The sequence below is a fragment of the Meleagris gallopavo genome, chromosome 16 (assembly GCF_000146605.3).
Source record: "Meleagris gallopavo isolate NT-WF06-2002-E0010 breed Aviagen turkey brand Nicholas breeding stock chromosome 16, Turkey_5.1, whole genome shotgun sequence".
NCBI classification, from domain to species: Eukaryota; Metazoa; Chordata; class Aves; order Galliformes; family Phasianidae; genus Meleagris; species Meleagris gallopavo.
The window spans coordinates 13,077,958-13,105,794 of NC_015026.2; the positions used below are offsets into that span (position 1 = coordinate 13,077,958).

The following is a 27,837-nucleotide window of genomic DNA, read 5'->3' on the forward strand; positions in this document are numbered from 1 at the left end:
TTTCCAGTGAGATCCTCTCACCTTCACTGCCAACCGTTAAATGAGGGCTGCAAGGGGTGGGTGGATCCTGGTTCCACACTTCCATCACTCAGTGCATTGCACTACATGCACCTGAGCTCCTCTGAGCTGGCCCTGCCTTCCCACCAGGTGCTCCATCACTGGCTCAGGCCACGACTCAGCATTTCCACTAAATCCAGCCCTTCATGGTGTGAACCAATGATTGAGCTGGTTGAAGGTAAGCCCTTTCCATTACAGTGATCCAGTATGCTGCAATGCTTTGTACAATTTGCCCATTACAGTGTAGACTGACAAAATGTAAGAAATTGATGATTCATTCACAGTTGAGGTTCATTTCCTTTGTGGGCTGGTACTCCATGGTTCTTCTGGTGGTGCATGTTTGCTTGGACCAGGGAAGGTTCAACTCATGGCAGCACACCTTATACAGACTATGGACAACAATGTCAGTTGGCTTGGGGTGAGAGGAGGGCCAGGAGTTTGGTGTAAGTGACCAGAAGTTCCCATAACAGTAAAGGCTGCACAGTACTTTTTGGGAACTGAAGTGAGCACCAGTCCTTGAGATTGCACGTCCTTGAACAACAAGAGCAGAAAGTTGTCACAGTCGTCCTTGTAACAGCAACCCCTGGTAGACCTGGATCCCACGAGGAGCCATGATGGCTGGCATTCCTTCAGGCTGCTGTACAGCACATTTTGTCTGAAGAAAATAGGATGTAAACCAGGATGTAAACAAAAAACTCTCCAGGTTTTCCTTTAGTTATGGTCAGCCCTTAATAACAATCTCTAAATGCTATGTGTAAAGTGCTACAGATTTATGAGTCAACAAAAGGTAGTAGCAATTTTTTTTTTTAATTGCTATTTTTAATCTTAATACTTCAGTAAAGCAATACAATTTAAAATAATTCTTAATGGAAAGGCTCTTTTCACATAAGACAACTGCAAGCGGTATTTGTGTTCTTTTTCATGAGACAATTTCTGACAATTTCTCTAGTATTTTCTCTGTCTGGTGTCTAGATCTGTTCAGGTCTATCTTTTTTCTGTCCTCCAATCCTCCTTCCAGTGTACATGTGAGCCCTTTGTGCATCTGGTATTACTGATCTAATTCAGGATTTGTTTTTTTGCCCTCCATACTTTCAGGATGGAAAGCATTTTTAACATAATTGGAATGAGGGACGTGAGCATCATCGCTACCCTTACTGCTGTAAATGCATACTGCAGGAATGGTTTTAGTAGTGGGCACTGACTGTCTCTAGTTTGATTGAAAGCTGCTATTCTTGATACATCTGTTTTCCTTGACTTCAGTCAACTTAGGATTGGGCTCTTTGAGAACAGATAAAAGCTAAAAAGATTGCAGTGCCAAAACTGTGTGTAGTCAGTAGAGTAAGATGATCAAATTCATCATTACAATACTCAGCAGTTTGCAAACTCATTAACATTTGCAGAAAACATGCTGTTTTACCTGTGACCTATAGGTTCTGGAAAGCTCAGGAGAATTGCCACTCTGAGAAATGTAGATGGCAGAGATACTGGGGGGAAGTAGGATGAAACCAAGTAGTCCCATTCCATAGCATGTATGGCAATAGTTAACACAAGCCACAGGAGGAATGTCTCCTCCCAAAACTTTTACATATCTGCCCAGAGCTCTTCCTTAAGTGAACACGTTGCATAGCCAGCAGTTCATATGGGAACTTCTGCTGTTTCATATGGGTGCACGTGCTCCATTCAGTAGGTGCCAGTGATGCCTACACTGACAAACTATGCAGTATTCAGTAGGTCAAAGGGAGAGCAATTAAGCTAGAATGCAAAACTTTTGGTGTAAGGCCATGTTTGTGTTGTGTTAAGAAAGTCATCCTTCCCATATTCTGAACCATGGATGCTTCTTCAGCTCTTCCTGCAAAGCTAAGCAGAACTAAGCTTTTTGTGGCATAGAGCATGATGAGGGGGCAGTATGCCTTCCATCTGTAGCACACCCACAGGTTTGTTATTGCTCTTCTATTAACGGCATGACAGAATCATTAGCTGTGCAAATTATTTTCTTATGTAAGAAGAGAGTGTCATGCTGTGATGGCTCAGGGGGGAACAGCAGCTCTGGGATCGCTCCTGTATTGGTGTCAGTACCGCCTCTACCAGCCGGGCCCTACTGCTGCTGGCTCACCCTGCCCTCACAAGGCTTCATAATCACCCAGCTCGCACTGTTCTGCCATGAAAATTCAGTGTGTGGTGCAAACTGTCTTCTAGCAAATCCTGCACTTCTGCTGCTTTTTCCTACTTAGTTCCAGCTGTCTCAGAACCGAGACCTGACTGGTGTGTTTGCCATACACCATGCTCTCCTCTGCAACACGCTACAATTACAACAATCCACTGAAGCTCCTTTCAGCATCTCTTTACACAAAATACAAAAACAAAACTATTAGAACTACACAAGCTGTGTAGCAGGCTCATTTTTCGTAAGAACTCAGTGACCCACATGCTTCAGGTACATCCCAGAGAGCCTGTAGTTCAGGTGAGATGTGTCTTCCTGTTCTGTGGGGCTGTGGTGTCACCAGGCATCTTCAGCAATTTCACTGGCTCAGTGTGCTCATTTCAGCCCCTACCCATTTAACTTTTCCTGCCTCATTACTAAGGAGTAACAACTTCCTCCTTTCCAGCCATTACAACAGCATAGCTGCTTCATGGCTATCTTCTGAAGAGCTGTTAGGACTTTAACATGACAGAAAAAAACTGTTTCTGTAGTTTAAATCAGATGACTTTCTCTCAACTTCTAAAGTTAAGAAAACAGGGCTGGAAAACACTGGGGCAGATGGCTACAACGTGGGGCTATGAGCAAGCTGTTTTCTGGCATCCCTTCACTTGCAGCTGCAGGCAACTCATTTTCTGTAGACTAAGGTTTGTTTTCAACAATTCTGTGTCCTTCTGACAATGGAATATGAGAGAAATAAGCCTGCTAATGAGATCTGAGCCAGGAAGTGGGCACCCCTAAAGTAATGGCTTTTTTCTTCAGGACTTTTAATTCCTTTAAGGACCTCTGATTTTCTTTCTTGTTAATTTCCCAATTGCTCAAAAGTACACAAAGGAAATCCATTCACATATTTCAGTGTACCGACAAACTTGCATAGTGATAAAATAATCGTACACTAATCCTGTGTGCTTCACATATGTATACAGACATACTAAATCAGGAAATTCACCCTAGAAGAGCTAATCAAAGGTTTTAATATGACTAGTTCATTTTATGTTCATCTTGTCTGTTTTTTCAGCTTAAGACAAGTAATAAAAATTTAATCCTTCATTGTTTTAGTAATGATGACTATTTCAGTCATAGCCAAACAAAATAGTATGCCTGCTTGCCCTTGCAGGAATTTTAAATAACTGTTTCAATTCTATGCCTTTAATAAAATAGTTTATTTCCTCAACAACGAGGAACAAACAAGAGAATTGTGAGGCTTGTGCTGGCATTTTTCTCAAGTTTCTGATGTTGTCTTAGAAATCTTTCCATACAAATAATTCTTTGTACGTGCATAAATTGTCTCCTGTGATGAGGTGTTCCTGAGTCTCTGAGGAACTCTCTGAGGTATGGGAAAGGCAGGGTTATAAAATCCAAACCCACCTTGTGTTTTCTAACTGAAAACCATGAGCCCTCATCGAACTGTCAACAGAAGTGAGGTATCATTCCAAAAAGCATAAGAGGAAGAATGGGAAACAAAGTGGTGTTTCTTTCACAATCATTTTTCATTTATGACCAGCAGAGTACCAGCAATGGTAATGCAAGCCCTGCCAGGGGCAGAGGGATCTATTCTCCAGGGTGACACTTTGCCATCAGAAGTTTTCACAGAGCACAGTCAAAATAAGCAGATGTTCCCCTTGCCATGGAGCCTCTGGATGAGAAGAACTTTTTACATTGCTTCCTTTTGAAAGATGCAAACACAGTCCTTTAAAGGTGTGCATCTGTTTTTTTTGCATCTGTTTTTTGTCTTTTTTTCTCCCTTTTTTCTTTCAGCAGACAAGCAACCCTCAAAGGGACTGAGCAGTTGCAATGACCACACTGCGCAAAGCATATATACCCAGCTTTTCCATAACAATTCTATCTGAATAAAAACGAAAGGCTCCATTTCCCTTTTTCTGTCCTTTTTTCCTTTTTTTTTTCCTGTCAAACATTTCTAATGACATTTTTAAAGACACGTGTAACTTCTGAACTTCTGTTATAACACCATTCATAGCATCACCACTGTCGCCATGGAACACACCAGTGAGAGAGTACCTTCTTTCCATGCAGCTGTCCTAATAGCAAATTTCAAAAGGATATAGATTTTAATTAATTGAAAAGATTTACAGTAGAACGTTAAATAGAATCATCTGATGGATTAGAGAAAGCCCAGTAAGCCATTCATAACGTATGCCAAGAACCAGACTAATTCAAGACCTAGAGAGCTGAAGACCTCCTTCTTTGTTCTGCACATTGTCAGGCTACAAGATGAAGCACTATGACAAAAACAGAATTATAAACCTGCTGCATGTGTTGTCTGGAAAGCTGCCTGCAATTCAGATCTTTTGCCACCAACACTGACAATAAGATTGGAAATAGGAATACTCAATGACCTTGAAATGAAGTCAAGTATAATTATCCTTCAGAATCAAAAACTCCTTGCCTTGAAAAGTTTTTGAATATTTGATGCTTTTTATATATATGTAGTTACTTGATGTATTAGCTCTATAAAAAATTAAATCACTAAATATTGTACTATAATAGGTGTATACATAAATATATGTAAATCCCACGTAGGATTCAAAGATGACTTTAATTAGATTTCAGAGAAGTTACCCACCCATGATCACAACATGCCATTTTGTATGAGAATTTTCAAACTGTAGAGTAGAGTAAGGATACGGCACTTGAAAATTACATTATAATTTGTCTGTCGGAACCAGCCTGACATTGAAATGCTCTTAGAGACTCAGACTAATCCATGAGAAAATTGTCCCAACGTAGGACTGACGAAAGCACGCTTTCTGGGGTGTGCCAGGACAGTGTCACCATGCTAGAGTACTTGAGATTGCTGAGACGAAAAGAAGAAAAAAAGGAAAAAGGCATTACAGATAGCTGATCACTGCCACTATGCTTCTGCACTCCCTTCTGAAAAGCTAGAACTCTTCTTAGAACTGTATGCATGGACTGTGAATACAAGGTTTTATCATTTGAGGTGTTCTTGGTGTTCTTCTTACTAAAGACAATCCATCTCCAACTCTCTCTTTTCTGTGGATTGTCCTTGTTGCAGAAAATACCACTGATAAAATACACAGCACTGCAATCCAGGCACATCAGCTAGCTGAACAGACCGAGATCTCTAAGCGTCATGTAACAGTTTAACAGTTTTGTACAGTAGGTGCCATATAAGACAGACAGATGACCTAATGACTTAGAGGAAAAAGTCAGAAAGCTTGACTCAATTCGTAAAGTTTTATAACTGATTTCCTAGGTTCCACTAATGTTTAGCTTGTAATCCTATTGGTCAGCTCCATTTCTCATGCTTCAGTAATTTAAAGTCTTTTATTATTTCTTCCTTGAATATGTGGGTTCTGTGGGCACAGTGTCACATGCTGTCCCAGTGCTCTAAGTGGCTGTGCTACTGCAGCTGGAGATGAGAAAGTAGGTGTGTGGTCAGCACATTTCCATGAATCTGGGACCCTGGCTGCCAGAAGATTCCACAGGACTTCTGTTTGCCAACTGTAATTAACTTTAAATCTATTATCCTTTCACAAGGGGAAAAAAAACCCACAACTGTCCTAGGCTGGACCTAAGATACAGCTATATATACAAATAATGTTTGTGTGTCACTGTGTCTCCTAGAAGGGGCACAGAAACACACTGATCCGTATTTAAGCGAGAAACAGAAATTCCAGTCTAGAGCTGAAGTCAATGAAACAGTCCTTTTCAGAGTGGGAAGAATTTTCTAATTCATAGAAAAATGGTAAAATGATAATGCAGTAGCTATCTTGCATAACAATTGTGCATAATAATTACCTAAGTTAATACAACTTAAAAAAATGCTGTATTTTTCAAAGTCTTCATGCACACACAGTGCACTACATATTAAACAATACTGAGAATCAAAATCTAGGATGCAAGGGAAGTTCAGAGGATGTCCATCCCAACCCTGTGCTCAAACTAGGTCTAAATAGATGAGGATGTGCAGGGCCACATCCAACTAAGTCTTGGATAGCTCAGTGAATTCTGTAACCCCACTGGGAAACCTGCTGGACTATTTAACCACTTTTCTGCACATCAGCACGCTTACTGCTTGCACTGATGCATGGGAGCCCTTTGTGTATGTATGAACTCTCACTTTCTCTTGTAGAACTTCATGAAGTTCTGTTCAGCCCATTTTCTCAGCCTGCCCAAGGTGCCCCGAGTAGCAGCCGTGCCCTCCAGCACAATGAACATTCTCTTCAGCCCAGTGTGGGTCAGAAACTTGCAGCAAGTGTGCTTCATACCATGGGTAGTTCAGGCAATTGTTCATGACATTCACCCACCTTGTCTGCCTACTAATTTGGTGATGAGGAGACTATGGCAGAGTGGGCCAAAGGCTGTTCTAAAAATCAAACATCCATTGTCTCTCTCTTTTCTACAGCACGGTCTATCCAAGAAAGCAGTGAGGCTAGAGAGACATCACTTGTCCATTTTAAATTCCTGCTGGCTGCTCACAATCACTTTCTTGTCTTTCACGTGTTCAGAAATGGCTTTTACAGAGATTTGCTCCATAACCTCACCAAGGTCCGTGGCAAGGCTGATCGTGAATTTTATTACAATAAATGGTGCCCTCTTGCATTCATATAAAATGTATAAAAAAAGTCTGACACTGAATAAATTACTACAAAAATGCATACTAAGTTTTCAACAGAAAATCTGGCACTGCAAGTCTGTGGTTTCAAATATGGGAATAAACTATAAGCCAGGCTGTAGTAAGAAACATCTCAAAAACTGAAGAGGGATGGAAGAAGCACATCACCAAGTTCAAGAGATAGCCATGAGTCAGTTAATTTCACAAACTGCTATAATGGAGTTGTTTTGCTGCTACTGTGCAAAAGTTATTGAGGTACTTTATTAAAGGCAGATAAATAGCATCTCATTTCTTTTCTGAGGAAGTACAAATAAGAAACTCAGTTACTAAACGGACCTTACACCACTGTTTGTCTTTGGGACTCATCCATTAGAGTGCTGAGCAAACACTTTCTTTGTCTTAACTGAATAAAAGTCTAATTAGAGTAATTGAGCTTTGATAACTGCTATGTCATTAAATATAAACTGGCTTTAAACTAATTGTGTTTGCACTATACTATGATTTCCATTAATGAATGTATTAATGCTTATATTCTACAAACACCTTTGAAGTTGAACATTAAAATCTATGCTGCTTAATTTGAAATAAAATGTCCTGTGAAGACAAACCAGGCAAAGCACTACTGTAATGGTCCTGCAAAGGAGTACGGTCCACACCCTCACTGTCTGTGACAAACAGCAGGGTAGAGGTGACTGTCAGCTCTTCAGACTTCTGTTCTGGAGGAGGGAGCTCTGTATTGGTTTCTGTGATGTAAAGCAGAGCTTGGTGTGGATTTCTCTAATTTGGGCCAGCTGCTATCAATCCTGCAAAGTCTATGACACAGCCTTGCTAAACTGCTTGCTGTAATTGTACTTCTTGTCCCAAAAGCCAAGAGCAGAATGTGACTTATGTATTTTGGATATTATGAAACAGCATCTCTCTGTAAGTTAGAAAAACTTCTAACCTGCCTGTTTGCTCTGGGAATTCAACTGCGCAGACAGATCTTCCTTTTGTACTCTTGGTCTTGCCTCATTTTGTTTCAGCTGCTATCAGCAGACAATAATTAACAAATAATCTTCAGAATTTTTTGCGTAGTTGGACTCATAAACGCCAAGTTTGTTTTGCTGTTATATGTATGTCGCATATCTTACCTCTATTCAATTTCCACTATAAAGCACAATACAAAGTGGGAAAAAAAAGTACTAATCCTAACAATCTTATTCACTGGCATTTATGCAGAAGGCAAAACACTGAGAAATGAAAAAGGAAAAAAAACTTTAAAAATTCACATGAATATATATCTATGAACAGCTGGGTGCTATTTTATTGTTATTGCTGCAGTAGGAAAATGGTGCACGTAATGCAAGGTAGAGTTCAAAGTAATAAAAGTATTGGGAAAAAACTGAGTTTATAATCTGCTGCTTTTCCATGCAAAGTCTATTTGCCTAAAACTTATTTTCAAGAGTTTGCATTTACAATTTAAAGTAGAACAAAACAAAATAATCGATTAATTACATGTCAGCTGACCAATAATGTTTTTCATAATCACTAATTTTCTGATACAAACATGTTGAATATTCAGTGCTGTCACAGTTCTGGAATGGGAGGCAAGGGCAAAAAGACGACTTTTTATCCTAATAATTTTGAACTGCTGGAAATCTGAAACTGTGTTTGTCAAAAGCACTAGCATATTTCTGATAACTTACACTAGTTTGCATACTATGGATCAGATCCTGTTTCTGTCCTTAATAATTGCTGGTGTTCAATTCTGAGACAGTATTTCTGCTAAGCCTTCTGAGGTTATCCAAGTTTAAGTCACTGACTGACAGCAGACTAGTACTGATATTTGGGCTTTTAGAAATTTTGAGTCTTTTTACTTAAGCATCTATTTTACATAACAGGCGTAGCTGCACTGTAAACTTAGACCAAAAATAACTTCCCATACAAAATGAGCTTTATCTCCACGCTATGGGTCAAAGCTGAACTTCTCCAGGGCTCAGTGCTTGCAGGGAGGCCACATATTTGTAACACGCACTTGACCTGCACAGTGTGAGTAACCCTCAGTACTTCTCAGTTTTGTGTTTTTGGTGGCTTTACAATGAAGTTTAACTCATTCAAGTCACTGCATGATATGGTGTCCAAATGAGGGGCATCCACTCCCCCAGCTCCCTGCAAGGAATGATGCATCACGCTTCAGGCATGCAGATAGTTCTCCTGGAAACCTCAGGTGAAAGGCAAAGATGGAGACACTGCGTAGCGTGTCCAAGGCTCTTACAATATGCTGCACTCACAGTGCAACTTCTGCTCATGGCCCCGCTTTTATCTTAGCATCATTAGACTTACTGTGTGACATCTCCTACTTGACTGCCAGAGATCTGAAAATCCTGGATGATATAATAAATTACTCTTTTCCTGCTTAGATAACAGTTTTCAGCATCTTCATGGAAACAGTGGTATAGGAGTTCTAAAATCTCCAGGTGGATGTTAACATATAAAGCAGTGGTACAAGTGAATTCTTCACACCTAATGAAAAGTCAGGTGGTCTCCATAGGAAGACTTTTCCAGAATTATGCTGTCCGTTCTACTAGAAAACTTTGCATAACTGCATATTATCGACTCTTCTACGTAAATTCAAAACCATGTAAACAAAAGTAATACTGTAGTTGAACAGGTTATTTCTATTTTTTCTATGTGCAGCATCTGTTCTGAAGTGCTGTCTGTCTGCATCAATGCCCAGAAGTTCATTTTCAAATGAGCATCTGCATCTGCAAGTCAGAAACCAAGTGTGGCTTACTTAGTTTGCTGAAGTGCTGTATGGATGTCTCCTTAAGTGATCCTTCAGGTGTTCTTCAGGTCTGCAAACAGCATAATCCTTGTTTTTAAAGAAATAACTCATATATTTTAGTTCCAGATAAAAATGTAATTTAACTGCTGTAATGAACTGATGAAAAATATCAAGCCTGCTTCCCTGTAGTATTAAATTTTCACCACAACTGAGTTTAAGTTGCAATTAAAACAAGAATAGGAAAAAAAACTGTGACAAGCATAGTTAATGCAATATAGATGTAATAACTTACAAGTATTTTTTTAAATCGGGAACGCCTGACAACAGAGGTGAATCTAGGTACTGCCGCTTGTGAGCTGGCCACATCAGGGCGAGGTGCTTCAAATTTAAAAGGTGGAAGACCAAGAGAACAAAGGTAGATGGGGTGGAACATAACACTGTAAAAAGAACTTGAGAGAAGAGAGAGTACAGGAGTTGAAAAGCTGTTCTGGTGCACATCAGCCATCCCGTTGCATAACATACAAAAACACACAGAAAAATCTTTTTCTTCTGGAGTGTACAGCTGTCTGGTAGTTAGATAAACAAAATTCTTCACAAATAAAAATAAAAACTTGCTATTTTGAATAGTAGTACAAAAATGGGAAACATGAATGTTCTGTACAATGTTATACAAAGATTCAAGGTGACAAATATTTTCAAGTTCATCTAATTGTCTTAGGGTGAAAATACTCCTGAGCAATAGTTTAAGTGCCGAATAAAATGATTTGTGACAGAAAGTTACTACAGAAGTAAAATTGAAGGAGGCATGTTTCCAGTGCAGGATGCATACGGTTGACATACTGTAAAATTAGTAAGTATTTAATTACCTTATTCATAACATACATACAGGCCATATGAGGAGCGGCTGAAGGAGCTGGGAGTGTTCAGCCTGGAGAACAGGAGGCTCAGGGCAGACCTTACTGCTCTCTATAACTACCTGAAGGGAGGTTGTGGTGAGCTGGGGGTCGGCCTCTTCTCTCGTGTAACAGTGATAGGACCAGGGGGAATGGCTTCAAGCTGCACCAGGGGAGATTTAGGCTGGAGGTTAGGAAATACTGCTTCTCTGAAGGCGTGGTCAGGCGCTGGAATGGGCTGCACAGGGAGGTGGTGGAGTCACCAGCCCTGGAGGCGTTCAAGGAACGTCTGGGTTTTGTGTTGTGGGACAAGGTTCAGTGAGTACTATTGGTGATGGGTGGATGGCTGGACTGGATATCTTGAAGGTCTCTTCCAACCTTGGTTATTCTGTGTTTCTGTGAACATATATGCAGTGAGCTCTCTGCAGTTTTCAGTCAGTGTCCCATTTGAGTTCATTATTTCAAGCTAAATGTTTCAAAATTTGCAGACAGCTTTCACTGTGTGGTTTTCTATAATCAGGCACAGTTCATCATCAGTGACTCCAATGGCTAAAGCACTACAATCTGGAATATTTACCCCTTAGGGCTTTGCTCATGCTCACAACTTTTTGCCCATTTGTAAGGGCAACAACTTGTGGGAGCCTCAGCTCTTACTGAACAGTCATAATTTGATATTGATCAACATTATTGGTATGTGGTTTGGCCTCTTTTAGTTTAATGTTTCTAGCACCCTTCTATCATCTATATTTTAGGACTATAGCCACTTCTATATAAGCACTGTTATTTAGCACTACAAGGTCTGCTAGTATCTCCTTCTGAATCTAACAGGTACAGCATTATGTTATCACCCAACAGCATGAGTTGGTAGACGGACTACTGCAGCTTTTCAGAGTTCAGCTGAGGATAACTCAGGTGGGATTGAAGCCAGATCTGCTGGTAAAAGTGAATTTTCATCTGCCCTTTGGGTACTGCTCTTACCACGTGCATGCCTTTGGGAGGAAACGAGCATAGCAGATTAAAAAGAAAATAAAGTACCCACCCACAGATTTTCTGCCTTTTATAAAGTATGTCTATGGCTGGTGGACTCAGATGTATTGTTTAGCAAATGTAACTATTTTTTCATATCAGCATTAAAAAGAAAAGCAAATTCAATCCAATTTGAGACATGCGAGAATATGATTTGAAGCAGACTGATTAAAGTCTCTCAGTCCAAATTACGGTATATATAAACTATATAATATGAAATATTAATCTGCTGCTTTCAGACCAAAGAATCAACGCAAGTTTATTTTCACAGACAATAAGTGAAAACAGCTTTATGTAGATTTAGGAAAGTTCTTGGATTTGTCAATTAGAACAACTAAAATCCCACTTCTCCAGAACAAGACCAAGAATCTTATGAACTACGCACTTGGCTGATTTTAATTGAATTTTTTAGTGCAACCTATTTTTTAGCTTTCTTCTTTCAATACTGAATAAAAGCATAAATAATTTAATTAAAAAATTAAATTAGGAGTAATTGATTTGTAACAGATTTATAAAAGCATATAATTCCTCTTGCACAATATTGACTGGCTACACTTCAGTCCATTTAAAAGACAGATTTCCTACATTACTGTAGTAAGTGATTCTAGAAATAGCACTTGTTTTACTTCCCTCCTAAATTAACAGAAATGATAGGCCCTGGCATTTTCTCTTTTTATCAACACACAAAGCTATAGGCACACAGCTCTGCCTGTGTCTTTCCCTGTGGCAGGTTCTGACTCAAGCATGGGACTTCTTAGTGCACACAGAAGATGCTCTCTGTGCTTTAGCTCTTACACTTGCAGCCCATTTTTTGGCTTAGGAATAAACTTTTCTTTTATGATGCTTCTGGGCATTGAATAAAGGCTTCATTCCTTGCTTTCTAGGACTTTAAGACTTGAAGTTATGTCCCAGATATATTGTGCTCTTTGTACTCTCCCTGGACAAACCTTGGAGCAGCAAGCATAACCCTACCTGCAATGCAGAACTGCCTGCAACATGTAGTATAACTTCTCACAGAGAGATCAACAGAACTGAGGTTCAAGTTTCTAAAACACATTTTATGATCCAGTAACTGAGAAATAGAACTTCAGCGTGGCTTGAAATGGTAGAGAAAGTGAGGCAGGAGAACGCAGACAAAGCCAGCAACAAAGGAAGTCTAGACTTTTAAGTGCTGACAAGTCCCATAAACCTATGGCTACTAGTAAGCTGGCTTGATATCAAATGGTATGGCAAGGCACATAGCCACAGAGCTGTTTTCATATCCCAAATGGGGTGGCCCCAGCCAAGCTGCTTTCAGAAAACATTTTGTCACCTATGCTATTACCCAAACATGTCCAGATCCGTGGGGCAGCACTGCTGTATCAGAGACTGTACAAACTGGGCAACTGTGTGCTATGCTGCAGCTTAGACAGACACTCCATTTAATTTACTATTACTGTTTGAGAATCTGAAAGATTCACACTTAAGTAAAAAGGAGTTTCAGTCAGGTATCAACCAATGCATGTTGGGCCAAATTATTCAGATTTGGAGACAGCACATCATTCATCTCCCACTTTGGAGCAGCTGGTGCTGCTACATTACTCTACCAACACAAGGGAATTACATGGCTTCCACTGCCCTCTGGGGCTGGCAATCACAAGAAATCACAGAGACATGACGACTGTGTTAAGCATGTTTCCTCCAACCTGCTCCAGTCCCTGCTCTCCTCCTGTCTGTTTACTGCACCATGGCTTCTCTGAAGGTCAGCCATCCAGTCTGGAGGGCACAATTTTTTTCTGATTAGAATTTGGCATTTAAATTGCTTTTATCTGTGAGGCAACATTTTTCCTTTTGGTCTCTGAGTATTAGCTATTAAAAAAATGTCACAAACAGTAGCCGGCAAAAAAATCTTTCTTTTCCTCTGTTTCTGCATACACACACAGTAATTTTTCTTTTCATACTGTTTTCTTGTAAACATACAGGTTGAGGTTACTGGTTCATTTGTTCAGGCTGTTTTGCAGATCTCTCCATGACATTAGGGGAAAAATAATTATTTCCAATTAGCAAATCAGAGACAAAAGAGATAATCCAATGCTGCATTAGATTTGCAAGCAGTTTGAAGTCTTATCAGCCTTAAGTATCTTTTTTTTTCAAAGAGATGTAGAGGGTTCTCAAAGAAATATATAGAATATTATAAACTTGAAGTAAGAGTTTTAAAAGCAGAGACAGCAGAGGCTGTATACCATTTCCTTTCAGATTCTGACAATCATGAGCAAACAGTTCACTACTGCTATGTCTTTAAAGACAGTAATTGCCTCTACATATCTTGATTAAAAGAAAAGGAATTTTGATACTCATTTATCAATTACATGGAAACACAGGCTAACATCAGCTCCAAATTAGGAGTCCAGTTTAAGAGATGACAATACATTTTCCATCTAAGACCTTTAAGCCAGTATAGGTTTAATGATAATACATAAAGAACAGAATCTTGTGTGTAGGGTAAGAGCAAGCAGCAGTCTGAAAACCAACTGAGTCCTGAAATGAATGATATTCTCTCTTTCCTGACTTCCACCCACTGCAACATTTTCTTTGAACTTCTAAACATCAAAGAGATGAACTTACAATTTAAAAAGAAGTGGCAGCCAGTACCTGTTCTTAATCTATACGAGCAGCCTTACCTCATTTGGGCAGAAGTCCCATTGAGCCATTCAGTGTGAAAAAGACAAGTAGGTACTGTAAGAGCTTTTGCTTATACTAATCATCATAAGGTGTGTGCATGAGTAATTCCTCAAGGCAGGTTTAGAAGGAGCTGAAAACCTTCACTGCTGGCAGTGTCTGGCAGTGTGAACTCGCCAGCTGTGGACCAGTTCCAGCCAGGAGCTAGGTGCTCCATGCATATCGTCTGCTATGGCAAGTTCCTAGTTTACACACACACACTCCTTCTCTTTTAAATATTTTTAAATAAAATATCAAGCCTTTTAATTTTTTTTTTTAAATGACACCTCACTTACAACGAAATAAATGAAAATTAAGCCTGAGGTGGGAAATTTTACCTCCCCCTGTATGATTTTCTTCATTTTCCAATCCCTTTCTAAATAGTCTTACTCTTTCTCACATATTTATTCAAATAATAAAAACCAGCAACAAGAGTGTACATCAAGCATTAGCCCACATACCAAGCAGCCAGAATTGTACCTCATAAAGCCACATGTATCTGCTTCCAGGAAAAGGAGATGAATCAGCTAAATAGGGTTCATAAGGGTTCACTTGCTTTTGTTACATCTCTATTGCTGTTTATAATTCTCAAAGAGCAATATGGAGAGTTCTTTCCCCTTATTCAGGGCTGCATATTTCAAACACAGTAACTGGAGTTTTAAGTTTTCCGTGGTTGCTTTGGTCCCAATGGCCTGGCTCCAACTCATACTTTATGTTATCCATGTATTTAAAGCACTCAATTCAACGTAGACTTAAACAAGAAATCTTTGGCTAAGAAAGACTCATCCGATTTTGCAGCTATGGAATAAAACAGGTCTTACATCTGCCCCTTCTCTTCTGAGAGACAGAAAATTCCTGTTTCTACTTGTAAAGAGAGTGATACTGTAGAAGCAGCCAAGGAAATGAGGATCTGTAACAAAAGATAGTCTTTTTAAGCAGAAGGTCATTGTTAAGATGACAATACAGTTTCCAGGTCTCTTGTATTAAGCTTTTCAGGTAAAAACAAATCTTTCTTTAGATTTTCCCAATTTTAAGAAGGGCCGTCAAGTTTGTCATCCGTGCATCAGGGCCTGACATGCATGGTGCAGATATGTAAATCCAGAAGGAACTGGAGGTTTAAACTCCTTGCTGCAAAGTTATCCTAATGCACTTTCGCATGCCATATGAAATCCAATTTGGATCCTAAGAAACTCTGGGATTTAATCAGAAAATGTAATACTAAATCACATCTACAAGTCAAAGCTAGAGTTAAAACAAACAGCTTTCACAGATCATCATCTGGTGATCTTCAACACATTTTTGGTCCTCTTATGTCCACCCAGGATCACACCTAGGTTTTAGCCAGCTCTTTGCTTCTTCTGCTGATCCTGGAGTTGTTATTACTTTCAAAATCATTGTTTGTTTTCATCTACAAGTAAGTTAAATAGTGACACTCTGCCACAAAATCCCATTATGTGCATCATAATATGGACAAGTGGTGAAAGTTCTGCTGGAGACCTCGTTCTGGTTCTTGCCTTTTTTTGGTCACTTGGTGACAGTATGCAACTCTGAGAAAAGCTGTGGGTCTCAAGGGCAAGGAGATATAGTTTGTCTTAACGGTTCCAGATGGTTTCTAGACATTAGTATTGCTTAGGTACATTGTGTTGATGATCATTGTCAGAGCAGGCAAGCAGTAATTAATTGATTCATTCTGTGTCTACTTCTGGGCAGAAAGTAATTTCTAATGCCCATTCCTACAATGAAACAGAGGGCGTCAGGTCATTGCTGCTGGGATACAGGTATGTTGAGAGACTGTCTCTCTTTGTAAACGCTAATATAGAAGATAAGCTATTGTCATGAACTTACTATACCTTGAAGTCTGAACACTGAATAAACAACCCAGCTACACTATAAAATTTTAAGCGTTATTTCATGATAAAATTCACCCAAATACAGTGACTGAAAATAGTGCCTTCTCTCCACTCCTGGCGGAAACATTAGGTCTTCCTGAGTTTGAAGTAACATACACTTTCTATGCATGAGGATATAAAGAAATATATTTAAGTGGATTTAAAATATAATTTTGATTAAAAAACGAACTAAACTAAAAAATGCTAAGATATTATCAGAAACTGTATTATACTGCCATGCAGAAGAACCTCAACAAACTCAGAAAGTGGGCCCATGTGAACCTAATGAGGTTCTACATAGCAAAGTGCAAGGTTTTGCATTTGGGCTGGAGTAAACCCAGCTATATATACAGACTGGGAGAAGAACTCCTTGAGAGCAGCCCTGCAAAGAAGGACCTGGGGGTCCTGGTGGATGAAAAACTTAACATGAGCCAGCAGTGTGCGTTTACAGCTCGGAAAGGAAGTGGTATCCTCGCTCCATCAGAAGAGAGGTGGCCAGCAGGGACAGGGAGGTGGTCGTCCCCCTCTACTCTGCTCTCATGAGGCCCCATCTGCAGCACTGCGTCCAGGTCTGGGGCCCTCAGCACTGGAAGGATGTGGAGCTGTTGGAGAGGGTCCAGAGGAGGCACTGAGATGCTCAGAGGGCTGGAGCAGCTCTGCTACAAAGACAGGCTGAGGGAGTTGGGCTGGGCAGAACAAGCCCAGCCTGGTGAAGAGAAGAAAGTGAGAAGACATAATTGCAGCCTTCCAGTATTTAAAAGGGGATTGTAAACAGGAGAGGAATTAACTTTTTATACAGGTACACAGTGATAGGCCAAGGGGGAATGGTTTTAAGCTCAAGGAGGGAAGGTTTAGATTGAATGTTGGGGAAGTTCTTTACACAGAAGGTGAGGTGCTGCAACAGGCTGCCCAGAGATGCTGGGGATGCTCAGTCCCTGGGGGTGTTAAAGGAAGGCTAGGTTGGATGGGGCCGTGGGCAGCCTGGTCTAGTACCAGATCTGGAGGTTAGTTTATGATTCTTGGGGTCCCTTCCAACGCAAGCCATTCTGTGATTCTGAGATTCTATCATATTAACACGTTGGTAATACGTTTCCATTGAAGAAAGACTTTTCTTCCTTATAGATCCCAAATCTGCTCTCTCGCAGGCTTTTCATGCAATGCCCAGGGTTAAATGCACAGCTGATTAACAGCTGTGTTGAAGTCTGGCACCACTTAGAATTCTCCTAGAGAAGAAATAAAAACCACCTAGTATTTGTCTTAGTATTGTAACTGCTTTTTCCCTTCCTTTTGAACATTTGACAAATAAAATACTATTGTGTAGTTTTGGTTGGGAGGTCACATCACCTCAGAGGAGAAAGGCACTTTTGATTAAGTTTTACCATCTAAACCTGAACTGGAGAACCTCTGTCAGTGACTTATCTTAGGAAATCCTGAATGCAAGGTGCTACAACGAGTATGCTGAAGTTGTCTTTCATTATTATTTTTGGAATATCTGTTACTCTGACGGATTATTACATGTTCACGAAAGAACAATACACCTTTTTTTTCCTCACTCTGCCACAACAGTTCCAATATTTAATATAAGTGAGGATCTTTCAGAGTTCAAAATCCAGAGACTGTTCAAAACTTTGTCTCATACATCACCACACAAGGTCAGAGATACGATCCCTATCATATAACATTCATGTTCCGGAACTATTTTGAATCACTGGAGTTATGTAAGCGTCTTTATAGAAACTCTGTGAGAGCTCTCTGAAGTAGTATTTTCAGCAGTTGTCATCTTGGCTGTGGGAATTAGGAAGTCCACCACAGAGCCCTGTTCTTCAAACTGATTCACTTATTCAGGGCAAGATCTGTCCTTACTTCTGTAAGGTAGTTTCTAAAATACAGAATGACACAGTTTTGATTCATTTCATTGTTTGCTTCCATAGATGCATCTCATGGCATCACAAAAGAAGCATTTGAAGGAGAAATGCAGATTTTTTTTTCTCATTAGTGAGGGAAGTGTTGCCTCAAAGGATAAAACCTGCAAGTTTTAGTACTGAGCGCAGTCACTGGCCCCAGCCTGACAGGTAAATTTCTCCTTGTGCAGGTTTGCCATCACGGTTTAAGTGAGTCTTTCTGGATACTCTGTACATTTTGAATAGAAGCCTAACCAATTCTGTAAGTGGATTCAGTTGATCACAAACCTGTTAAGAGCAGCCAGGTGGAAATCCAATACTTGAACAAAAGACTTATGCAAAAGCCAGCATTCTTTTAGCTCATGCTACTGTTTGCCACTATTCTGCAGTCCTCGCCTGAAACATGTGAATATAGTATTTCACTGCAGGCCTAGGTACAACTGAAAGAAACTTGCAAGTAATCTCTTCTGGCTATGGTGCAGGAACAGCTATCAGATTGAGCAGCACTTTGTATATCACCTTTTGTTTAACAGGTGAGTGCTGGATATATAAGTACACCACAAATGCATCACAAAGGATCTTTGGTGATTCACAGACAAAATGAGGAACATAGTATGAGACAGACAGGAGAGGAAACTGCCCACTTTCTGGCAGAACTATTTTGGATTCCTCACACTACTCCAGAGCTGGTCCCAACAGTACGAGCATGACCAGAGACTGGACTGCTCACTCTGCCTAAAAACCCAGCTCTGCTGAAGCTACTGAGTATTCTGCATCCTTCCTCTCAACGCTTTTATTTTTTTTAAAATAATAAAAAAAAGAGCCATGCTTTCAGTGAAGGCTTTTGAGATTATTAATGTACTGTTGATTAGAGAAAATTAACATACAGCAAGTTTGTGTTGAGTGCAATAACTCAGGTTTTCAATTTTTATCAAGAATAACAGTTTTTATCTATTTCTGAACCACCAGGTACCACTCATACATATGATACAAGTGACATATAAGTTTTTGTTAAACACGTTGAAGAAAAGACAACAGGAATTACCTCATTCTGTCAAACATGCCTAGAACTCATAGAATCATAGAATCATTTAATGGTTTGGGTTGGAAGGGACTTTAGAAGATTGTATTATTCTAGCCCCCCTACCATGAGAAAGGACATCTCCCACTACACCACGATACTCACAGCCTCATCCAGTCTGGCCTTTAAAACTGTGCAAAGCTAACTGGACAACTGTAATCCCACTGACATAAGAATTTCTACAAAATTAACAAAAAGCTGAATAATTTTTTTTAAGACTATCAAAATATCCTCAATATCCAGTGGCTTGTCAACTCATAGAATAATTTATAATTATTACAGAAATAAGCACTTTTTTTCTTATTGCTCTGTTTTTTTGTAATGATTTGTAAAAGGAAGCATCTTTCATTTCAGCCTCAAGGCTGAACATGTAAGTTGATTTAGCATAAATCCTTCATAACATAAGGTAGGTCTAGATGAAAAGATTATGGTACCAGATTGAACAAGAAAGCAACGGAAAGCAGGTGTTTTTTAATAGTAGTAATAAAAATCAAATTCCATCTTTTAATTAGAAGCAACCCATAAGAATCCCTAACTAATAGCACATTATTATTTGTATTACTTCAAAACCAGTAGGGATATAGCATTCTGTCACCTAAAACCATTAAAAACAATTATTAGAATCATTCCTTGCCATTGAGTGAACTTAGTTTTCTGTGGTTAAGAGTAGTTTTTACTGTAATTACTGGAGATGGCAGTGTAGATAACTTAAAGGGCAAACTCCACCACCGCCAGCAAAAAGTATAAAAAACTTAATCCAGAATTTCCAAATTGAAAGCAACCTTGGAAATAGTATCAAATCCATAATTTATTTATAACCATTAACGTTTTCATTACAAAATAAGAGACATGGATACAGCTATTTTCCTTATTTCTTTTCAACCTTTTTCTCAACTTTTTTTTCCTGCTTTGCTCATGTTTTACAGCAACTCTCTTGAGACTACAAGAAATAAGTCTTTTAAAAACATCCATAAAACCTTATGCCATTATCTGACAGCTGATGCAAACATAGCCAGCTTGTTTAGCATAAGATTTCATCACTTGTTGAAACAATAGCTTGGTTGCTCTTGGCTAATATAACTAGTGTCAGAAACTGCAAGCTCCAAAAACACTTTAAACCATGCAAACAGAAGCAGGCTTTAGAAAGGCAGACGTAGTCAATCAGCTCCTGACAAAAGCAGACCATCTAAATGCTACGTTTATTTAAATTCTTCACACTCTTTCTTTGACATGAAGAGACAACATTCACATATCCTTCACCGTTCATAAATCTTACTGGGATGCAATAGCACATTAATCAGAACTAGTGAAAGTAATGCAGTCCACAGCTAATATTCAGAAGGCACTCCTCTGCATTTCTGTGCAGAAGGATGCTTAACCAGCAGAGTATTCTTAAAGGATCCCCCAAAGAGGAATCCCCACCACTTGCCTAAACAAAAATGCAAAGAATCTTTTATCAAGGATTTCTCTGTTTAAGTAGTTTCATTGTTAAAACAAACGAACAAACTTTGGAGAATTCCCTGTTACATCCTTTCATTTAACTTGAGAGTTAATTTATAGCTTCAATGAAATGTGAGAGATGAGATGGAGACATCTGCTTACTGAATATCTTGAAATTAAACTAAAAAAAGAATGTGAAAAAGGGTAGTGGAAAACAGAGCATTGGTATAGCTTGACACAGCATTCTCTGCAGTTAGTGGGTAAACTACTGGATACAAGTTTGGGAAGAATAATGGCAATAGATTCTCTGGCTAGGTTTTCATCGTTCTGACTGATCACTAGAAATCACTCTCAGCTGCCACAGAACGAATTCCACTGACAATGTGCTCATTGCTTTTTAAAAAAATCTTAAAGAATTAGATTTTTAGAGTTACACATGATCAATCATTGGCTTAATCACTGCTTTGCTGTTTTGTGGTTTCTTAGGCAGTAGATACCGCCCTTTAAACTTTTTAATTTTTAATGCAATTTTAATTCATAATCCAATGATACGTGTTTCTGTCATACAGTTATAATTGCAAACAGAAATTGTCCATACAGCAGATCTAGAATGTTTACATGAAGCAGCCAGCAACACAGGAACCTCTGAAATTCTTCTTTAGAACAAGTACATTTTAAATATTAAGAGGCTTTAAGTAACATAATAATAATTTAGACTTCAAAGAAACAGTAAGCATACTTAATTCTTGCAGCATTGTACTCCAGTCTGGGTCTTACTTACTGTTTAAAGTATTTCTGTTCGTGTCCTCTCCCTTTGCAGCGTATTTCCACTTTGCTGCATCATTGTTAGGAATGCCAACAGGTTTTGAGCATGTCTTGCTTACAGTCACTCTTCAAATTGTGATTTTCTATGTTAACTGCACATTTTCATTGTATTAAAAAAAAAAAATTACTTTCACTTTTCAGAAGAGCTAAATCTAGGTGTAAAACTCAAAATCCACTCAGAATCAAGGGCTGTGCTTCAGCATAGGTACTGCAGTTCTAAAAACAGGAAAGTAAGAATGAATACAAGAACACCTGTGATTTCCACATAGTATTTCCTATTTAGCAATTTTGTATTCATTGGGTTATCAACTGATTATTACCTGGCAGCTGCAGTGCTAACACTCATCAACAAATTTGTTAGTTGGAAAATCACAGAATCACAGAATGGTTTGGGATAGAAGGAACCTTTAAGATCATCTAGTTCCAACCCCCCTGCTAAAGGTAGGGACCCCTCCCTCTAGACCAGCTTGCTCAAAGCCCACCCAACCTGGCCCTTGAATGCTTCCATGGAGGGGCATTCACAACCTCACTGGGCAACCTATTCCAGTGTCACACCACCCTCAGTCAAGAATTTCTTCCAAACATCTAGTCTAAACCTACCCTTGTCCAGTTTAAAAGCATTTACCCTTATCCAGTTGCTACCCACCCTTATAAAAAGTCCCTTCCCAGCTTGCCTGTAGGCCCCTTTAGGTACTGGAAGGAAAAAATACTCTTGTTCTTTCCCTGTTGTTGCGCCACTGGTGACAGCCAGAATTCCTTCTGTAAGAATTCTATGAAGAAATATTTCTAAGTAATTTTTCTAAAGAGAAGGTCTCTCGGCCTTTCCTTAAGCTGAAAATGCTTAGATTTAAGCTAAAATGCCAAGACCCTACTGCTACAACAGCAGCTGAGGGGACGCTGCTCCTAAGAGCCACACTTTCTCACATCCTATTAATAAGGTTACAGCATATGCTTCCTAAGGGGCTTGACAACTCTCCAGTCTGCTTTACCTTACAGAAAAGTGGAGAATGAAGCATGTGCTGATATGAGGGTGAGGGATAGAGGAGCTGTCAGCGCTAGGACTACTCTGGGTTCCTACTCAAAGAGCCATGCTAAGCGAGGGTGGAGGGGGTATTGACCCCTTCCTTAGGCATTCCAGTAAACAATTACATTTATTTAACAAACTGTAGATTAACACCAACCTGTAGTTTAATAATTCCATAGAAAAACACTGTGATTCATATGAATAAAACATGAATTGACCATGCTCACATTCCTTGAGCTCTTGCTTTGCATTCTTCCACTGCAGTTGCATTACAGCGCTCCTTAGTACTTAAAAAATCTGCAGGGGATAAGAAATAAACACCTATTATTATGCTGAAAAGGCAAAGTGGCATAGTAGCAAAAAGTTTTGAGTATCTATTAATTCTCAGAATCTTTGAATTCTCAGTAAAGTAAGTGTGAGCATAATGCAATTTTGATTAAATTAATGCTTACGTACTTCACTGTCTTCCCATTCTAGGTTGGCTAGGATTGGCTGAGTCTGATTTAAAACCATGGCCCCACCTAGCTGCTGAGTGGTGGTGGTGGGAAGAGTTTTTTTTGCAGGGGGTGTGCAGGAGTTTTCTCAGTCTATAGCAATTTATGGAAACAGTCAGAAAAGCAGCTAATACCCATCTCTGGCAGGGTATGTTCTTACATTTCTTCTTTCATGCTTAAAGACTGCAATACCTGTGCTGAGGATTTGATTACTGTGAGGCTACATCTGTTAAATGAAAACCTGTGAAATTACTCAGGAAGTTTTTCTAACGTGAGAAACAAAGTTTGATTTTTTTTTTTTTCCATTCACAATCCAAGAAAACAGTTTCTCAGATTTAAGTTACTCCTTTGGCTTTCAAGCATCAAATACAGCCACATTCATTCTGATATTAGGGGGAGATAATAAATGCAAACATACTTTTTTAGGTATTAGGACACTAGGAACTACTTGCCAGAGGTAAAATGGTTTACCACAGACTGCAGAGAATTTAACTGGAGTTTAAATTACTCACAGGGGAATCCTCAGGCTCCAATTCTGATTGTCCTTTCTGCTGTATAAAAATTTATTCTAGAATGCAAATGAAAATTGGTCACTGCTCATCTTTTGGCTACCAGATACTCTTTATTGTATCCTTCCTGTTTTTTTTGGTTTGTTTTGCTTTTTTGCTTTTTTTTCTCATTTATTTATCTAAGCCAAAAGTTCAAAAGAATGAAATAAGAAATCTCTTATTTTGTGAACAGGAAGTGTAAAATGTTTCTTTCCACCCACAAAGAATCGACTATGTCCACTGCAACAAATCCTTTGAATGTGCTATCTTTATCACTAGTATGTACAAAGAACAGTGACAGAAGAAGGAAGAAGGGGAACAAAAAAGCTAACAAGTAGCTGCTGTTGCCCAGAAACAGGCTAACAAGCTACAGAAAGGGAAAATTCTTAAAAAGAACACACAAGTCAGATGTTTCAGGTTTTATCATCTTGGGCTTTTTTATTTAGGGTGAAAAATGTTTTAGAAAATAAGACAATGATAAAGTTGCCTGGATTCAGGGAGGCTGTTTGTCAGTGATTGGTTTTCGGGGGGTCCTCATGTGGAACAGCCGATGTGGGTGGCTGTTACCCATGGCAGCAAACTGCCAGGGACTGTAAAACAGCCGTAGCTTTCCTGCTTTTGTTTCCTCTGCCAGAGCTCTGAAAAACACACAGGACTGCTACTACCACAGATCTGAACATTTTAAGGATGCTGCTGACATCCTCCAGTCCTCGGCCGCGGCACCGCAGCACTGCCCAGCAGCACGGCTTCCCAAGCGCTGGGTGCCCGGCCCCGCCCTCCTCACCCGCTCCTCGCCGTGCCAGCCGCGCGTTACCCTTAATCCTCGCCACTGAGGTGGCCACCTCCCCTCAGCTTTAAGGAGGCTTTGGCTGGCTCTGGTCACCCCTCACTCTTTTTCTGTTTAAGTGCTACCCAAGGGCTATAAGATGTAGAGTTCTGGGAAACTCTTACTTTGCATAGGTTCTCTCTTACACAGGTATTTAAAAAAAGGCATTGATGGCATCTTATGACTAGAAAAATAGTTTATTTCTCTTCATCTTCAAGTTGCCTAATTTTCTGTCCTCTCAGAAATCCTGTATGAAGTGGACCTGTAGATTCTGATTACTAGGGTCTCCTCTAAAAGTCACTGCATGGAAAGCTTCTGATTGCAGAAACTTTTGGATCTGACTGGCCAATAAACTTGAGGTTTTAGTAACAGATGTGCTGTGTCCAGCACACAGAATGCCCTTCCCTTCCAAAGGGAAAGGAATAAGGCCATAAGAAGGAGGCGGATAAGTCAGTTTGAATTTCCAGCTGGCAGCTGGCATGCAGACAATCCACTTTACACCAGTGTGGTACTCAAAAGGAGGAGTGAGCACCTCATTTAAATCTGCATCATGCTAGTAAAGGAACATGAACTGGTTTTGAAATTGTTCTCTAGCACTGTGGAGGAAGACCAGGAGTTTGGGATCCAGTTCAGAGCACAGGCCGAAGGAGGAGACATTTACAGCATCTGAGAGCAGTTCCCAGAAGAGGAGACAGCAGCAGTGGGGCAGGAAGGTCTTAAGCTGTATCTATTAAATCAGCCATCCAGCACAACCATTGCAATTCCCCTTATGGTACTGACAGTATGAAGCAAAAGGATTTCCTCCTGATCTTTTTCCAACAGTAATTTCACAGAGCTAGGAAGTGGGAATGTGTCAGAGGATGGCTCTTCTTGTGTCCCACCACACTGGAGCATGGCTGGGTGGACCATCCCTCAGGGTCTTGGGAAGGAAAGAAGAGAATGCTGAAGATATGCAACATCTATGTTTGTACTTTTATTCTTTCCCATGTGATGACTCTGTATATCTCATGGGAACTCCCAAGTGATGAGCCACAAACTCTGGTTGATGTCTGTTTAAAACCAGTTTGCTGTGCTCCTGCAGACTGTCCTTCAAGCAAAGGTAGTGCAAACAAAATACGACGTATTTACTGAAAATGTGCCTTTTTTCTTTGAAGCTGCCTGTAATCACATAGCTAGGGAACAGTCTGATGTTTAGATTTTTAAGTGTATGGCTGGTTATGCTTAGCATATTTGTCATCTTTTCCCTTTCCTGTTGCACTGCTTGTAGTCACAAATTATGTTACAAAAAGAGTGAGGTCTGAGAGCAAGTCACAGCAGCCCTGAAACAATAGGCCAAGAAACTAGTAAGGGACTTTTAGGTGGTGGCCATATCCTCTGAGCCTCGTAAGAGTGACTTCAGATGGCTCTCTAAAACAGTTGCCACTCAGAAGAGAGTCTGGCTATTTCCCATGATGCTGAATGCCCAAAGGGATCTGGTGATGAGCCTAACACATCTTCTTGGGAGAAAGGCTGGGCCAGCTGCCACAGCTTCTCCCCTGTGCAGCCAAACTTAGTCTCCTGCTCCAGAGAGCTGGCTTTGAGCCCATCGGATAAATCCTTCTCTTGGATATGGAAGCATAAATTCTGAAAGTCTTAGCTGGTTTCAAAGGAGGTATTCCAGATTTACACCAGTTTTCCTGTGGTCAGAAGCCAATCTGAGGTCTAGAGAATAAAATGAATTCACACTTTTTGTCAAAATTTATAAGGATCCTTTACAGAGCTTTCAAACAGGATTTATCTTCTGGTTAAAAATACATTTCAGTTGACTTCATCCTTGTCAGCTATTGAGCAACATCCCAAAAATCATATTTTGCAGGATTTCTTTACTTATAAATGCTTATATATGTGAACAGTACCATGGAAATAATTTAAACTATAAATTTACTGTCAACTTATTAAAAAAATACTGTCGTTTCACTATTTTTCTTGAAAAATTTTAATAGAGTAGTTTATATTCTGTTAGGTTAGACTAGTAATGCAACTCTACAGTTGCAGATATGAGCTCCAAATATTGGCTTCCAGCAACTATGCACTGATGCAGTGGGATTCTGCTGCTAAGTGTCACTCTATGTTAATTTTTGGGCACTATTTGTTTACAAATTTTGTTTTTCAATATTTTAGTCATTAAGATTAGGAAAGTGTAATGATAAATATCGCTTCAGTATTTTCTTTCATTTCCCGAAGAAAAATCCTTTTTTAAATATAAGCTATTCTGTGTTATAGTTGACATCACCTATGATTCTGTTTGGGACAGTATTTGAGAATCCTGGACAGTTCAAAAATATGCTATTGCATGTTAGTGGGTTTGTCCCTAAGGTCGCTTAACACTTCATAAAATCATATTTTCCGTTGCTTAAAGCACCGATAAAACTTCAACCATGTGAGCTGCATTTTCTGTGCTTTCTGCTTCAGGCTACTCTTATTTATCTACAGAAAGTTTCAGATGGAGCACTTCAGCCCGGTAAAAACATTTAGTTTAGCTCAGTAAAACAAGTGGGGCATAGGCACGGGAAGAGGCAATGGGAATGAAGTCAGAACCAAAGGGAAGGAAACTAATCTGGGATGCAGCTACTAGGAAGGGAAAGACAGTCCAGGGAAAGAGGATGGAGCAAGGAATTATACTGACTGGTAAGGTCTCTGGAGAAGGGAATGACAGAACTGAAAGACGTCTTGAAGACTGAGCTGATAGAGACAGAATAGAATTGGATAAGGAAGCTGGAAGTGTTTCTTGTTGCCCTTCAGAATTGCAATCAGATTCAACTCTTGGTGGGCTTTGGCATTCCTAACCCCATCCTTGCAGGTTTGGACACCTCTGTTTTCCTCCTGGGCCACTCACCTCTGCCTCCATGTCTCGCATGCATTTACTTTATGGCCAAGGTCAGTCAAGAGATCCTTCACCCATACAGGCCTCCCACGGCTTTTCCACACTTTCCTGCTCATCAAGACGGACCACTCTCGAGCTTGGAGGAGGTGATCTCTGAAAATGACACAGAAGAGCTGCTGGAGAAGAAAACATCCTGAACATTAAATGCTGTCTGAGATTATAGTGTGCCATCACATTATAGCCTTGCATCTGTGAAAACTTTTTTGCCGTCCTCTCACCCTCTCACTGACTGAGGCAATTATAGACAGCATATTTTCACAACTGTCCATTTCTTATTTTATGGATATCTGTCCTGAACTTAGACTCTAATTGACAGAAATGCTGAGCACGATTTATTCCAACTAAGACAAATAACAATTTGTAATTTGAACATAAAATGCTGTATTGTTCCAAACACCATGCTGAGAGCATCTCAGTACAGCACTTCCAAGTTTGGAGAAACTTTTGACCTTCATCTCTCTGTGCCACAATTAAATGCCATCCCTTATCTTGCAAGAGTTTGTGAAGTTAAATTAATTAGTCACTGTGAAGCCCTTAGAGACAGTCGTGAGTGATAAATGAGACAGAAAAGTCTGTGAGATAACTATTTCTCTTCTGAGATGCTTTGAACAGTGAGAAACAAATAAGATTAGTGCCACACACAGCATAAAAAGCA

General features: G+C 39.7%; 1 long non-coding RNA gene across 1 annotated transcript in view; it reads right to left on the reverse strand.

Moving 5' to 3' along the window:
* Positions 1-492: 492 nt before the first annotated feature.
* The window catches only part of LOC104913457, a 34,628-nt gene continuing 7,283 nt past the window's right edge, over positions 493-27,837 (reverse strand). Inside the window, exons 2-5 of the long non-coding RNA XR_004161534.1 lie at positions 27,135-27,275; positions 22,549-22,688; positions 21,324-21,583; positions 493-712 (exon numbers count right to left, since the gene is read on the reverse strand). This is a non-coding gene — a long non-coding RNA (uncharacterized LOC104913457). The remainder of the gene's footprint in view (positions 713-21,323; positions 21,584-22,548; positions 22,689-27,134; positions 27,276-27,837) is intronic.